The 15,511-nt window shown below is 44.2% G+C and overlaps 1 protein-coding gene across 2 annotated transcripts in view; it reads right to left on the reverse strand.

Moving 5' to 3' along the window:
• Nucleotides 1–10,726, reverse strand: part of LPP (LIM domain containing preferred translocation partner in lipoma) — a 657,734-nt gene extending 647,008 nt beyond the window's left edge. For both annotated transcript variants that reach the window (XM_069212799.1, XM_069212797.1), the window contains exon 1: nt 10,547–10,726. The gene's annotated coding sequence lies outside the window, so the exon portion shown is untranslated. The remainder of the gene's footprint in view (nt 1–10,546) is intronic.
• Nucleotides 10,727–15,511: the final 4,785 nt, after the last annotated feature.

Consider the following 15,511-nt stretch of genomic DNA (forward strand, 5'->3'; position numbering starts at 1 on the left):
TCAAGTGGAGGTTGGACCATCAGGCATTTCTGACACTCTGATACATGGGAGCACAGGCAATGACCATAGCTCTGTTCACCTGGGTGTACAGTTTGCAGACTTGCCACAAAATACAGTTTTCAGAATTACTTTACTACAAAGATGCCATCCAATGCATTATATAGTTAAGTGTGGAGTGTCATTAATTTCTCCAGTCTGTCTCCAATTGTAATGATCTGGAGGTTGGTCTTCAAGGTCCCCGGACTTCTGCTGTCTGAAAAGTATAGTTAATATTGTCTAGGAAGCCATTTACTGCAGTGTTTTCTCCAATCTTAGAGATGCAGGGAGGCAGAAGACAGGTTCACATTTAGATTCTGAGCTATTCCAGGATGAGACTAGGATTGCCAAAACATTATCAGATGCTTTATCAAATTATTCTAGAGTTCCAGAAGTAAAGTCTGAACATTATGAAGAACATATCAAGAAGCATTATTCCAACAAAAGTCACAAGTGGGAAACCAAAGTGGTAACTTTCTGGTTATGCAGTTGGATCTGTACAGTGCACAACAGCAAAAGACATTCCATTCAGTTCAAGGACAGCATCAACAGAATTCAATACAACTCAGACCGTGGTGAGGAAGAGATTGGGTTCCCTGCTGGACGGTGATTTTTGCTAAAGGATACTCTGTATGGAGAGTAGAGACACCCAAGAAAACAATATGCTGCATTGGTTATTTTTATGAACAGCTACAAGGATTCCACGGATGTGGATTTTACACAACAGGTTAATAGGTTGGTTATAAAGTATTAAATATAACATTTCCCTCTGTACCCTTAATAGAATTCAGATGTTCCTTCATCCAATCTCAAAAATTAAAATACTGCACTATTTTATCCGTCCTGTAAAAACGTGTACCTAGACTGAGAGAGCAAGAATACCTTATTTAATGACAACACCTAGGGGATAAAGGTCAACAGATGATAGCAGTTCATTTGAAACCCCCTGAAATCTGGTTAACCTCAGGCACCCGAGACCCAAACTATGTTGAATTGCCCTGCTTGTACGTTTTGTTGCTGTCCTTCTGAATAGCATCCTATGACACAATAACTCCACATCATGATGGACTGGCCTCTTCAACAAGCATATTATAGATTGTGGTAAACTGTAGGGGAGGGCGATCAATTCTGCTCTGCCAGTGGAATTTGCAGAGTTTTTCCACTCCACGCTGTGCTCTTGCGGTTCAACAATGTAAGGTTGGCGAGCAAGAAAAATCATACAGTAGACCACCACCTGGGGTGCTTTTTCAATGCGGGCGGTCGCGGCAGGTCGCTACTGCTCGCGTTGAGAAAGCTACCGCTCGCTTGGTGGAAGCTGCAGCTCGAGTAGAAAATCTACTCCAGTGGCAGAAAGAAACAGCGCCCTATTGCACGGTGCATAGTGCTGTTCATGATGATTTCACAGTGCAGGGCAAACTCTTGGCGCTAATTATCAGCACAAGAAGGGTGACTTGCGGAACTCCGCAGAGCACAGCGGAGTTGTTTTTCGGCACTTCGTGGAGTTCAGCGAAGCTAAACTCCGTGAACTCACCTCAGGCATTGTATACTGCTTGGAGGAGTTGAAGCCTCCTGAAGCAGATACAACAAATGTTCTTGTTCTGCTTTTAGTAAATAAAGACCTTTACTACAATTAGCCTGCTGCTCTCTCATGACAAAAAGACATTCACATGCACGTCTGTCCCCTCCGTGCTATTCTTTCTTTGCGTCCTCTCTTTGTCCCCAAATGCAGACTTCCATGTTCAGTATACCACCATAAGAAAATGCATTGCTTCATGATACTGCCCACCATGAGGACAAATTATGTTAGACCAATCAATCAGTTTTAGTAGAGCATGGCTACTCATCTGTGAGGGTCTCAAGGCATTGGAGGCGGAGGGGCGTCATCCGAAGAGCCACGTCTTGAGGTTGTTCCTGAAGATGGTGAGCGACGGGCTTTGTCTGAGGTGCGGGGGAAGGTTGTTCCACCTCTTTGCTGCAGTGTAAGTGAAGGATTGTCCTCTGGTGGTGGCTTTGCGGATGTGAGGGATGGTGGCCAGGGCCATCTGGGCAGAGTGGAGGGATCTGGCAGGGGTGTGGAAGGAGACGGCGCGGTTTGGGTAGGCTGGTCCAGCATTGTGTATGGCCTTGTAAGTGTAGATGAGTAGCTTGAAAGTGATGTGCTTTTCACTAGCCAGTGGAGGGCTCTCAAGTGTTGGGAGATGTTTTCTTGGTGAGGGAGGTCCAGAATGAGTCTGGCGGCGGCGTTCTGGATGAGTTGTAGTTTTTTGATGTGTCTAGTTGAGGTGTCAGCATAGGGGGCGTTGCTATAGTCGAGCTTGCTAGTGACGAAAGCGTGGGTGACTGTCCTGAGACAGCTTGCTGGGAGTCATCTGAAGATCTTCTGAAGTTGCAGAGTGTGTGCCAGCAGGAGGAGGCGACTGAGTTTACCTGGAGGGTCATGGATAGGTAGGAGTCAAAGATGATTCCTAGGTTGCAGGCGTGCTCAGTCAGTGCAGGGGGGCGCTGAGGGATGTGGGCCACCAGGAGTCGTCCCATGCTGGGGTGGTGTCTCCAAAGATGATGAGATCAGTCTTGTCGGAGTTGAGCTTGAGGTACCTTCCTCTCATTCAGGTGGCAACGGCTTCCATTCCTGAGTGGAAGTTCCTTTTGGCCCTTTCCTTGTCTTATGTGAGGGAAATGATGAGTTGTGTGTCATCAGCATATGACATGACATTCCTACCACGTCAGTGAGAGAGGCCACATGCAAACTGCAAGAATTCATCCCATCAACTTTTTTGGGTTTTGTGTACCACCCTAACTGCATGGGTATGCCCAAATGTGGGTCCTGTGCTCACGGTGTCACTGGAAGCAAGCTGTAGCCCCTGATGAGCCCATAACTAGGGAGAAACCGATTCTGGGTTACTTGTGTTCCGTTAAGGGAGGACCTGGCTTGGCAGTTTGGACAGGACTATTCCCATGAGTAGCAGGGTCGAAACTGATTTCTACATGGCTGTGTCCAAACTGAGGTGGCATGGTGATCAAAAGAGCGCTGGGTTGGGATGATACCCTGAGCGATTGCCAGTGGTTAGACAAAGAGAAGCATTCCTTCCATCACCATTTGTGTGTTTAAAACTACTGTGCTCTGCAGTCTGATGAGCTCCTAAGCAATATGTAGGGCTGATACCGAAGAACATACGCGGACTGGTTGTCTCCACTCCCAGTCGGCTGCTGTTTGGATGGGTGGGCAGGAAGAATGCATGTGTCATGTTCTTTGAAGTGTAAATCTCTGAAATGATAGAGTCTCATTCTTTCAAGTGTAAAGTGGCAAGGTGTGGGGCTCCTGCGTCAGGCAACTAACTGAAGGTCACTCCAAAATAGTCCCTCAAGTTGTGCAGCATGAATCTTACTTGTGTGAGTGGGAGGGACGAGAGGCATCTTGATTTCAAAGACCAGCGTCCAGATAGTGGGAGAGGAGCTCCTGATGACTGCCGTGCATTAGTATCTAAAAGCAGGAAAAGGTATTTTAGGCAAGAAAGCCAGGAGATGTCCGACAATTGTGCCATCAATCTTCAGTCCTGGCTGAAGTGCAATTACTGACACTTGAGCTCCCCTACCATGATGCAGACCATTAGGCAATATTGATGTTACATGTCCTCTGTGGCCATCGACATACTGGACCTCATCTCCCCTTACAGATTACAATTCCAACCACCAGGGGATATGACTCTTACACATTCCAGAGTGATTCTACGTCATTCTGGAATCTTATAACATTTAGCAATGCCGGGTTGTGTAACTTTGTATTACACCATTGGTAGGGGATCACCTCGCCACCATACTTGAGAGCTAGGGATAGACTCTCGGATAAAGATAAAGTGCACAGTGACCTGAAAAGGAGGAAGACTACCAGGACTATAGTGGACCTTAGGTCTTAGCAGAAGCTCCTCTGACAGGGAACAGCCAGACTAATTCATCAACCTGCTCTTTCGGCAAACCTTCACACTCAGAAACGCATACGAAATCTTGTTTGAAACACCCATCGCTGGATTCACCAGCTTCGTTTGAACTGAACACGCCAACCACAATCCTGAGAACTGCCATTGTCCCTGTGAGTTTTTTCCCATCAGAGCGCCTGACAGTCACAAGAGGCCTCATCCCCTGCTTACTCAGTATAGGGCACAAGAACAATCTGTGATGTCAATGGGAACCCGGGTGATCATAAGCATGAAAACCAATGGTTCACAGAGGACTCATTCAATATTCAGTTGAAAGTTGCCTAGCAACTCAATTACTGGAAACAAAGTTAAATATGGAAATAAGGTAGTCTGTGCAGAATCGTATTTGTGAAAACAATAAATAATGTCCACAGATTAACAGAACTACGTGTAAACAAAAGTGCTCAATACCCCCGTGATCTGACAAAGAAGTATAGCTAGACTGTGGATACATATATGTATATAAAATCGTCCAAACTGTGGTGCTGGATGAAATATATCGAAGACCATTCACAACTCAATACATAAATGAGTGTAGAAAGGCCTTGTCTGTATATTGTAGCATCAATACTGTTTCGCTCTTTGCATTGCTTTAGGTGGTCACCTTCAGCACAAATGACAGTAAAGGACACCTAACTGGAGTGAAAAGAGGACACACAAAAAAAGAATATGGTCAAAACCTTTTAAATATTCTATGGAGGTTAGTGCATGGAGTTAATTTGGGGAAACCTAATATGCGATGAATGAAGAGGACCTTGTGCAGGAATATGAAATATATATAAACAAAAAATACACAGGAAAAACTTGTGAGTATGTGTAGTTAGAGTCCAGAAGAGTGTCAATGGTATTTATTAAATAAAATGATTTTTTTTTTTTTTAAAACACAATCACTGGCAAAGCCAATAGATTTCCCGTAGGTGACAGTTGCCAATGTCTTTTAACCACATTATATAGCAGAGTGGGCTGAGAGTACAGCAGGCGGAGAGAGGCACAGAGTGGTGCAGAGTAGAGTGTTGTATGGTGCACTGGGGTAGAGTGCAATGGAGTAGAGTGGCGTAGAGTACAGTGGTGTGGAGAACAATGGAACAGAGAACAGCGGAGTAAAGTTCAGTGGTGCAGTATAGAGTGGCATAGAGTGCAGTGAGGTGCAGTACAGTGGTACAAAGCATAGTGGTGGTAGAGTGCATTGGTGTGGAGTGCAGTGACAAAGTACAGTGGCACAGAGTATAGTGTTGTAAAGAGAAGCAGAGTAGCAGTGCCGCAGAGTGGCGTAAAGTGTAGTGGAGAAGTATACAATGGTGCAGGATAGGAGATGGGAGGAAAAACAAATAAAGCAACATGGAAGGGTGGGGGTGGGGGGCAGGTGAGTTAATAGATGCTACACAGACTGGGATATGGGAGACTGACTGAAAACTCAAGCACTCATATGGAGTGCTTGAACACAAAACAATTATCTCGAAAAACAGGAGCAGTGGCTGGAAACAAGTACTTGGTCCATGCTCCAGGAGAGGGCCAAACACAAGAAGAGGACATGATGCCTGCATGCTGTTACCAATGGGGATGAAGGAATTGAGAGAAACACTGAAGCTAACAAATGGTAAGTTATGGGCAGGCTGCAAGCCCAATTTATGTAAACATGTCTCCCAGAGACAGCGCATGTGTTGTCTAGGAAAAGCTCAAAAAGGGAAGGGTACTCACGATTTTAGAGCACACATTGAATAATCCTACAAATGGAAGGTAAAAGAAACCAAAACAGTGAGAATTTAATTGATTCACATGATATTTACATTAACACCACCAAAAGTTTAATATAACAAATAATTAGGTTAATTTGTTAATTAAACAACACTGTGTAGAACAATCCGTGAAAACAAGAAGGGGTGAACCCCAAGGATTCACCCTGTGCTAGCAGATGTACGTAAGAAGCAAGCTTCAGAACTGGACATTGGGTCCTAGTCAGGGGCACACGCCATTGCCACCTGAGATCACAAATAAAGTGGCATTTTGCCACTATTGTAAGTGATTTTTAAATGGTCTTGCACATTATTCAGACCATTGGCAAAAGAAGAGTGACTCAGTAGAACGTGTCTAAATCATTTAGAAATTAAGGGTGGGTGGTTAACTCGGCTCTACCAGCGAAGTTCAGAGTTTTGCCACTCCACACGCCACTTGACAGAGTTTACTGGTGTGCACCAGTCATCCATTTTCCTGCCCCAGTCAGAAATGAGGCTGCAGTTGTCCAGCCCCAGATTCCTGTGCCCGAGGTCAGGAGATGGCAGAACCAAGCCTCAGGAAGGTTGACTGATTGTATTAAAGCGCATCACTGTGACCACGCAGGACGTGGAAACACTTTTACCACACACAGTAACAAAACACAGAAAACACCTTACCAATTACACAGCCCACATGTACAGCATGGGGGTAAGGGTAGCATATGTAACCCACAGTGGGGTAGCAAGTGGTATATGAACGCTACTACATTTTAAAAAGCCTGCCAGCGTCACCCCAATAGATGTACCCTCTTAAATGTTGTGACAGCCCATGAGCCACTTGTGTTCTTGACTGCCCTGTACAAAAACCTCCTGGGCTATCCTCCAAAGTCATGAATGTGCTTCTCTCATTTCCCCACACAACAACTCTTTCTCACTGGTCAGAGTACTCCCTGCTATTACAAGTAGGTTTCTCACTTCTGTGCTCCTCACTCACCCTGTGTTACTGCCATGCTAGACGCTAGTCAGTGCTGGATGCCTGCCTCTGCCGGGTCCCACTGGATTACCTCCCCGTCACCATATTTGAAAGGGCAACTAGCCGTTGACTCTACTGAGAAATATATCAAGGAGAAATGGGTTCTGCCTTGGAAGATAGTCAGGAGCACTAAATAAATGGCTAAAGATTGGGTTCTAACATGAGGCCCTGCCTAGGGGACCCAGATTTGCAGGGGTCAACTATGAGTGAAGACAGCTGCCTGGGTGGCAAGTGGTGCAGTGCATCTCTCAAACTATTCCTTATTGAACTGAAACACCGCCAATCCCATTCACAAAGAACTGGTGTTTGTTTTATTGCACACGGGGGGTAAACACCACTTGTCATGTTTTGGCTTTGATTCTAAGCGTCTTCAAAAAAGTGAAAGCAAACAAGAAATGAGGAAGCTAATTCTACGTTGAATTAAAAGGTTATGAAGTTAGAATATGAATTACAATTGGTTGAAAAAAGAAACACCCATCCAGGAAAAGTCTATTCGGCTACCCCGGAAAGACTGCCCCATCCGCATGTGGGCTGCCTATCACTCCCGGCGCTTGCATTGAGAGCCCCAGTATCCTGCGAGTAGCTATGCTGCTCGTGGTGAATGAAGAGTGCTTGGGGGAACTCGACAGGTAGAGACAGCGCTTCCAAACAAAACACAGCAGGGTCTTCCAGCATCTTTTAGCATCCTGGAGCAGGCACACTGAAGGGGTTGGTCAGACTGGTGCATTCTAAATGTCAATGAGAACCCAAAGACTGCCATGAAGGCTTAAGGGGTGGCCAAGCAGTACTCCACTTGTTCACTGAACTTTGTGGAGTTTTTTTGGTAACTCAGTGGAATCCCGTGGAGTGACACTCCGTGAGCTCCACCCAGGCCTAATAGAAATCATCAAGAAGGTATACTGATGTTAGAGATAATGCACTACGCCCTTTCCCGATTTGACAGTCGAGCATGTTGAGGTAGACTGACTGCAACATTCCATTAAAAAAATTATAATAATAATAATAATTAAAAAAAAAAAAAAAAAAAAAAAACACTACAAAGAAGAGGATCACCCTACAACAATTTTCATCCTAGGGCACTGAGAAATAGCTTCCTGTTTTGACAGTTTCTACAGCTTTAACACAACTGAACATCCAACAATAATTTGCTGAAGTTACAATTGTTATATATTGATTATTAGATAGAGGATTCCCTTACAAAATAGTAACAGCTCTAGTAAGAAGGTCATGATTCTCCTAGGAGAACATTCACTAAACTCAAAACCTAAACGAGATACTGTAAAAATATGTTTATGTAGCAAATTACTACAAACACCAATGAATTGGTGAAAAATCAAACAATTTTATCAGCTGAGAATCTCATCCATGAACTTACATTGTCTGCCAACAAAAGCGGCTGCAGTATAAGAGTCTATGTTATAAGCTCCAGCAAGATTTACACTACTGAAAAGAACTTAACAAAACCAGGGGTTTACCAGTCAATGGCCATTATCAATGTGGTAGTTGGGTTACCTGTAAATTCACATTCAAAACCAAGACTGTCAAAATCAGATTAAACGTGAATTGAAGTTTTTCACTAATTGTAATTCTTCCAATGGCCCCTAAAGTTTGGAGTCATAGTGGTTTCATCTAACACCAGGTTAAAACATGGCTAGGACAGGACAATGCGTTGGCTAAGGCCAGAGATGAGGATATTGGATCACAGGTAAGTGAAGATTTTAAGGACCCACCAAGGAGAGGAGACATCCTATAGACACCTGAACGAAAGTGGATTCCACATCGCAGCTCAATTGATCGTGGATTTAACTCAGTGGAAGAATGTCACAGTATGAGAAAACATGAAGACACATTGCCTTATGGACAAACTTAAAGTTTTGGTTCCTTAATTATAATAAATTGTATGCAGTTTTGAAGTGTTCAATCTAAACTGTATTCACTGTTAGAGTATATATTTCCTTTCTTGTGTAATAATATCTATTTCCCTCCTTTAATCAAATCTAGACATAAATTGCACATTTGCTAATACGTTTGACTGCAAGCGAACTTTTTCCTTTTGTGTTTCTACTTCACGCTCATTGCGGCCATGGGCTTTGAATCACTTGCTTATGTCAAATGTTTTACACTTCATTTTCAATTTTTGTTGCCACTGTAGAGGGCTGAAGTAATAAAGACCTATGTTTATTATGTTTTTACTGTAAAAAGGGCAGGGCCACGGGCATGACAGGGGGTGCACAGAACTCCCCCTCAGTGGGCATGTATGTTTGGCCGGCACAGGCAAACATACATACATGTGCACTAGGCTCTCTCCAACCCGGAAAAGCAGAGGTGGATTGGAGAGAGAGCAGGCAGAGGCTCCCACTCTGCCTGGCTGGGCACTCTGTCCAATCCTAGTGCTGCTTTCATGCTGCTAGCAGCATAAAAGCAGCGGTAGGGTTGGATGCAGGGCAGGCTAGGAGCCTGTGCCTGCAATGTATGACCGGAGCAGCACGGGAAAAAGAGTACTTTTTTTTTTTTTTTTGGGTGTGCCGTCCTCACGCCACGCCCCTTTTCTCTCCTGTGAGCCACAACTGGCTCCAGTAGCATTTTGTGTGAGGAGCCTACTGAAATAAAAAAAGTGAATATTTAATAATTTAAAAAAAAAAAAAATCTTATACAACATACCTGCCTGTCATTATTGGGCAGGACGCAGGACTTAATGGGTGAAACTGGGATCAGAAAGTAAACCTGCAGTTGAACCAATTATTATTATTATTATTTTTTTTAAGTTCTCTTAACAGAATTGTGTACAAGTTTTAGTGTGAAGTAGGACAGGGAAGAACAGGGGTCAACTGGAGGTAGCTTACAGTGTCCTAAGAACGTAGGCCTGTGCATAGTTGTAACTTCCCAAACTTTCACTGGGGACAAGGAGATACTCGTGCCTTACCAAATTTTACTGAAGAGCAGAGTTTGATACTTGTGACTTTCCAGAGTTTTACTGAAGAGAAGAGATTGATACTTGTAACTTCCCAAAGTTTACCTGAGGGTAGGAAGATACTTGTAACTTCCCCCAGTTTCCCTTTCGGCAGGGAGATACTTGTGACTTCCCAGAGTTTTACTGAGGAGCAGAGATGGATACTTGTAACTTCCCACAGTTTCCCTTTTGGCAGCGAGAAACTTGTAACTTCCTAGAGTTTTACTGAGCGGCAGAAATAGATACTTGTAACTTGTCAAGGTTTTACTGGAAAGCAGAGATGGAAACATGTAACCTCACAATGTTACAGAGATCGATACAAGTAATTTCCCAACGTTTTAAAGGGGAGCAGGGATGGATACATGTATCTTCCCAAAGTTTTACTGAGCAGTAGAGATGGATACATTTAACATTTTAACCTTTCAAAAATGTAACTGAACAGCACGGGTGGATCCATGTGTAACTAAAGGTGCTTAGATAAATACTTGTAACTTCCTAAAGTTTTACTGAGCAGCAGAGATGGAAGGTGCTAAGATAAATATTTGCAACTTCCTAAAGTTTTCCCGGGGACTGGGAGCTCTTGTCCCCCAGCGGTTTGCATTAGGAGACGCAGGCCTCTGTACCCGTACTTTTAAATTAAAGGGGAGCCGGCTGCAGCTCGCCCCGGCAGTACTGGGGCGCATCCACCCACAGCCCCTGCACCCCACCTCTGGAGCCGTGCGCCGGCTGCCCTCCCCTCCTCCAGGACCCGCTTCCTTCCGGGCCCCGGCATGGAGGAGCAGGCTAGAGGCGGCCTCCCCTCGCCCTCCCGCCCCCGGGCTCGGCTCGCCGGGCTCAGTACCTGTGCGCGGCCGCCGGTACTACCGCGGCTCCAGCGGGGCGGCGGAGCAGCTGCTCCCAGCAACGTCAGCGGCGGGAGGGTGTGGTGCGGTGACGTCACCTAGGAGCCAGCGTGGCGTCGCGAGCACCGGCGCGCGCACACGCCCCTCCGTCACAGTGGAATTCCGTGACGCTCTTCCCGTCCCCCGCCCTCTCGCGGGTTGTGGGAAGAGCGCGTGAGGAAAAGGGCGGGGCCGAGGGGAGGAGCCTTCGCTCTGACAGCTAGGTGAACGGTGCGGCAGGGCGTGCCCTTGACGTCACAGGGCGCGGTGAGACAGCCAATGGGAGAAAGAATAGCGCTAATTTCTGGCCTTCCGCCCCGCCCGTGAGCCTAGCCGACCAACCGGGGCGTTACCACACCTGAGAAGGTGCGCAAAGCGATTCCTCCTGGGATTTTTCCGCTTGTCTAATGAAAAATACAAACTCAAAGTCCAGTGGTCCACATAAAATGTGATCTTTTTAATGATCTTAACTCTGAGTAATCGCAAGAGAAGCAGCAGTTTGCACATGAGAGTATTTTATTGTTCACATTGGATAGTGTCATTTATTTACAACACTCAGTGAATATTGGTAGTAATATTTAATTGCAACACTCACAGACAGTGAAAGGTGTGAGGGGTGCTAGTGCACCCTACACATTGCAGCATTGCCGCTGGCACAATTATGAGCCGGTGTCCATGTTGTGGGCTTTTTCCCCCTGGGCCAGCGGGTGGAAACAATGTTCCGCCTGCTGACCCAGCGGGAAACTCCTAATGGGGCTCGCAGGAAGGCTGACGCACTGGCGGTAACCTGACAGCGGTAGTTTGGCAGACGGCCTTTTCTGTCGTCATACTCATAATGACCCCCCCAGTAATGCTTTGAAACGTCTCAGGTGCCTCGATCTTTATATGGAGGTCAGTACGCTGGTTTCAAAAGTCGGACACACTTTCCCTAGCTCAGCTCTGCCACTTGACCAGTATTTGCTGGCTCTATCAGTAAATACAAGAGTTACTGTGCTATCTTGTGCACATTTCAGTGTCCATAAAGTGTCATCTGATTAATAGAAATCCAGGACTGAACGGTTCCACAATTCAATGCATTTAAATAACGTGAAGCACATTTAGCTTCACAATAAGGACAAAGAATGGTTACGGGTTCAAACCATAACGGTTTATTAGAGGTTAAAAGTTTACGGGATGCAAAATCATCAAGTTAGTAGCAATCAAAATTATTATATATATATGTATATTAATATGAGGTTCAAATCAATTCAAAGTAATTAAAGAAAGGTCAAACTAGGATAAAGTTGCCTGAAAGGGTAGCAAGTCATTTCTTCCATAACAAGAGCACCCTAAATCTCAGACTCTGAAATGCATTGGAAAACAGACACACAGCATCCTTGCACTGTAATTTTTGCTGTACTAGCTTAAATCACACAATTCTAACACTTGCTGCACCTACTCACAGTTTTCATGATCCAATCAGGTAAAAGTAAAATGATACAATGAGGATACAGCTTTTCTCAGTATCTTCAAACTGACGTCATCTACAGCAAAACGAGACACATAGACCAGCCTGTGCTCCACAGGTGATTTTGTGGCTGTGCAACAAATTATAATGTTCCATGATTATCAATGAAAAGGAATCATTTCACCTGGGAAAGAAGCAAAAGTGCTTTGCATCTGATAATTAGAACTTCAGCTTCTTCTAGAGTTAAATGCACACATGTCACAAAGCAAGATGGAAATCAATGTTACCCATTTTAAAATTTTAAACACAGGACTACAAGGTAAATGTGAATAAAACATAAATAGTAATAGTTACATGTCTATGTGTTAATGTTGAATTAATGCAAAAACATTTCATATTAAAAAAAACTTCAAAAGTCTGAAGCCGGTGATTGTTAATTCTAATTTAATACAGTGCTTAGTCATTTGCCCCCTCAGACAATCTCAGGATCGTCAGAAACAGGCTTCACAACCCTGGCACTGACAGTCTCCTTCTTGGTCCACTGCAGAGGAACACTGTTTTCGCCTGGCCCAGCAATTGTCACCTTAAACTTTGAATGGGGCGGATCACCTGTGGTTTATTGGTATTGGACTCTGGTTTAATTCAAGCAGAAACCTGACATTAGAGACCATGGAATAACTAATCCATATGTGATAAGAAAAAGAGTGTTGTTTAAAGAGAACTCTTTTGCTAAGCACTTTACATGACACTTTGATAAACAATCTAAACTAGTCCTAACTTAGCTGAATTTGGATAAGAGAAAAACTGGCTTTAACTATACTATGATTTGAACTTCTGATCTGAGCTCAGACCCAGATCTCACCAGTGAGTACTCATCCCACTGATCTTTACGTGTGGAGGATGTCAGCGAAAGGTTCTACAAATGTGAATCACGAGAAGAAGAAACATTGTTTGAAAGAAACTTTAATTCAAAGGAAGGGATAATGGAGGAAAGTGTAAGTTAGAAATGACATGTTGCATTTTACCTTTTGAGACTGATAGGCAGCCCTATCTAAGTGCAGGTTCAGAATATTCAAAATTCAAATTTTATCCCTTATTTCTGGAACATTGAGCTGTAAAAACGCTGTTGATGTTGTTTATTTAAATATTTTAATTGGGAAACATTTTCTTAAAAAGAAATGCAGAGGGTCATACTTAGACAACAGATCTTATAGCACAGATTTATTCCAGGAGTAACTCTTCATAGCTGCCTGTAAAACCTATGGCTTTAAGTCACTTTCTTCTGATAATGCTGCTGAAAAATGCACCACGTGGACTAATTTTTTCTGTAATTTTACTTGTGGGAAAAGCGTTTGTAAGGGCTTAGGCCCTCTTTTCTCTCCCCCCAACCACTTCCGAAGTTGGTACTTTCTCAAGTTGAGCAATTAATGCACAATTTGGCCTTAGTGTGGTCGGTATTGTTTTACCAGCAAAAGTGACAACCTTCGTCAGAAGTGATACCCAGGCCTAGCAGAACACCTGGACATGACAATCTCCTACATCATATAACAGTACATAATGGAGTGAGCTGTGCCTAAGCGCTAAATGCTAAGACAAACAGCGCTGGTGCCTTATTGTGGCTCATTAGTGTTATGTTGTGCTTCAAGTAGAGTGCTGCCTCTTTTGAGTTGGGGACCAGACACTCACACACTAGATCATGCAAACTCATGCTATTGTGAGAGCTAATAGTGAAACTGTTATAATAAAAATCACCTGTGGCCAGAAGAGTCCAAGCGTGCAACATGAGTGGCGTGGTGGGTTTACTTTGCCTGGCCTTGCTACAACTGGTGATGGGAGACGTCCATGCTCTGCACTTCATCTTCACACATAATACGACTGAACAGGGAGGCCACAAGTCCTACTCATATAGAGTGAGACTCACATATTTAGAAGACAGGTTGAGCTCAAACTCACAGCCAGCAAATATCACACCTGGTGGGTAGGACTAGAACCTGTCTGCATTTTCACCTTCGTTCGGAGTGGTGCTGTTTGGTCAGCAGCTCCAGAATGCTGTAGAGGCCTCAGGATGCAATCCCACCCCATAGGAAGTCCCACTACAGGCCACTTCATTTAGCTGGAGGAGTCACTTTGGATACATAAGAGGGCACCTCCGCTACTGTTGTCACCAATTGTGCATCGTAGTGAAGTTTTGGTAGTATGCTATTTATTGTGCATCTATATTCAAGTTGGTTATCATTCTACTAATGTCACTTCTGTGTTCCATTGATGTCAAAGTTTGAGTGAAATCTTCTCATGTGATGTCATCAAACATGCTAATTAGTTCTCAAAGTTTCAAAGTTTGCTAGTTCTTCACAATGGGAGCTGTTATTGGAGGAAGTTCTCCTGCCTCCGGTACTCTCTAATTATCACAGATGTTATTTAGGGATCACCGTGGGATCAACCCCTGGCTTGCCCTTTGTGAACTCTAGCATTGCTTTTGGGACCCATGGGCTCAGAGGTAGCAACATCATGTGACAAAAGGATAGAGGCAGCTCGCCCTTATGAGCACCAGCACTCCAGCTTTGTTTTCTGTAACTTCATTATTACACTAATAGTGAATAATGTTCTAATGAATAAGTTACTTACCTTCGGTAACGCTTTTTCTGGTGGCTACCTGTGGATTCCTCACCAAAAGAATTCTCCCCTTGCGCCAGCCTCGACGGAAATTTCTTCTAGCTCTGCACGTCGACGATGACGTCACAATCGCCCGACTCCACGCAGCGCCGTATGACGTCATCCAGGCAATAAGAAGCCCTTGTCGACGTGCAGACGCCAGTTATCACCATTTTTTACGTGCCATAGAGGCGAACAGGTTAAACCTAAAGAGTACATATTCATCTAGAATGAATGAAAATAGAACATTTATTATAAAACACATAAAAAATAACAGTAATGAATGCTCAATACAAGAGAGAAATATATATGTATATATAAACCAAGTCCAAAATGTCTTCTTTGAACTATCTTAATTTGCAAAGGAAACTTATATACAGTTATCACAACTATATACATGAATCAGTTATATACATATGTACAAGACCAAGGATGCGCACCCAAGGACTTCTCGGTTTGACCAGTCAGGCAACGGGGAGGCGGGTGGGACCGTGAGGAATCCACAGGTAGTTATTGTATCCACCAGAAAAAGCGTTACCGAAGGTAAGTAACGTATTCTTCTGATGGATACACCTACTTGTGGATTCCTCACCAAAAGAATAGAATCCCAAAGCAGTACTACCTCCGGAGGTGGGTGCCCGAATGGTCAAACCAATAAATCCTGCAGCACAGAGCGAGCAAAATGGCCATCCCTCCTAACCTCCAAACAGTAATGTTTGGCAAAAGTATGGAGGGACGCCCAGGTCGCTGCCCTGCAGATGCCAGCCACAGGAACACCTCTAACCAAAGCCGATGAAGCTGCTTTGGCCCTGGTGGAATGGGCACG

This window comes from Pleurodeles waltl, chromosome 11, assembly GCF_031143425.1.
Source record: "Pleurodeles waltl isolate 20211129_DDA chromosome 11, aPleWal1.hap1.20221129, whole genome shotgun sequence".
NCBI lineage: Eukaryota > Metazoa > Chordata > Amphibia > Caudata > Salamandridae > Pleurodeles > Pleurodeles waltl.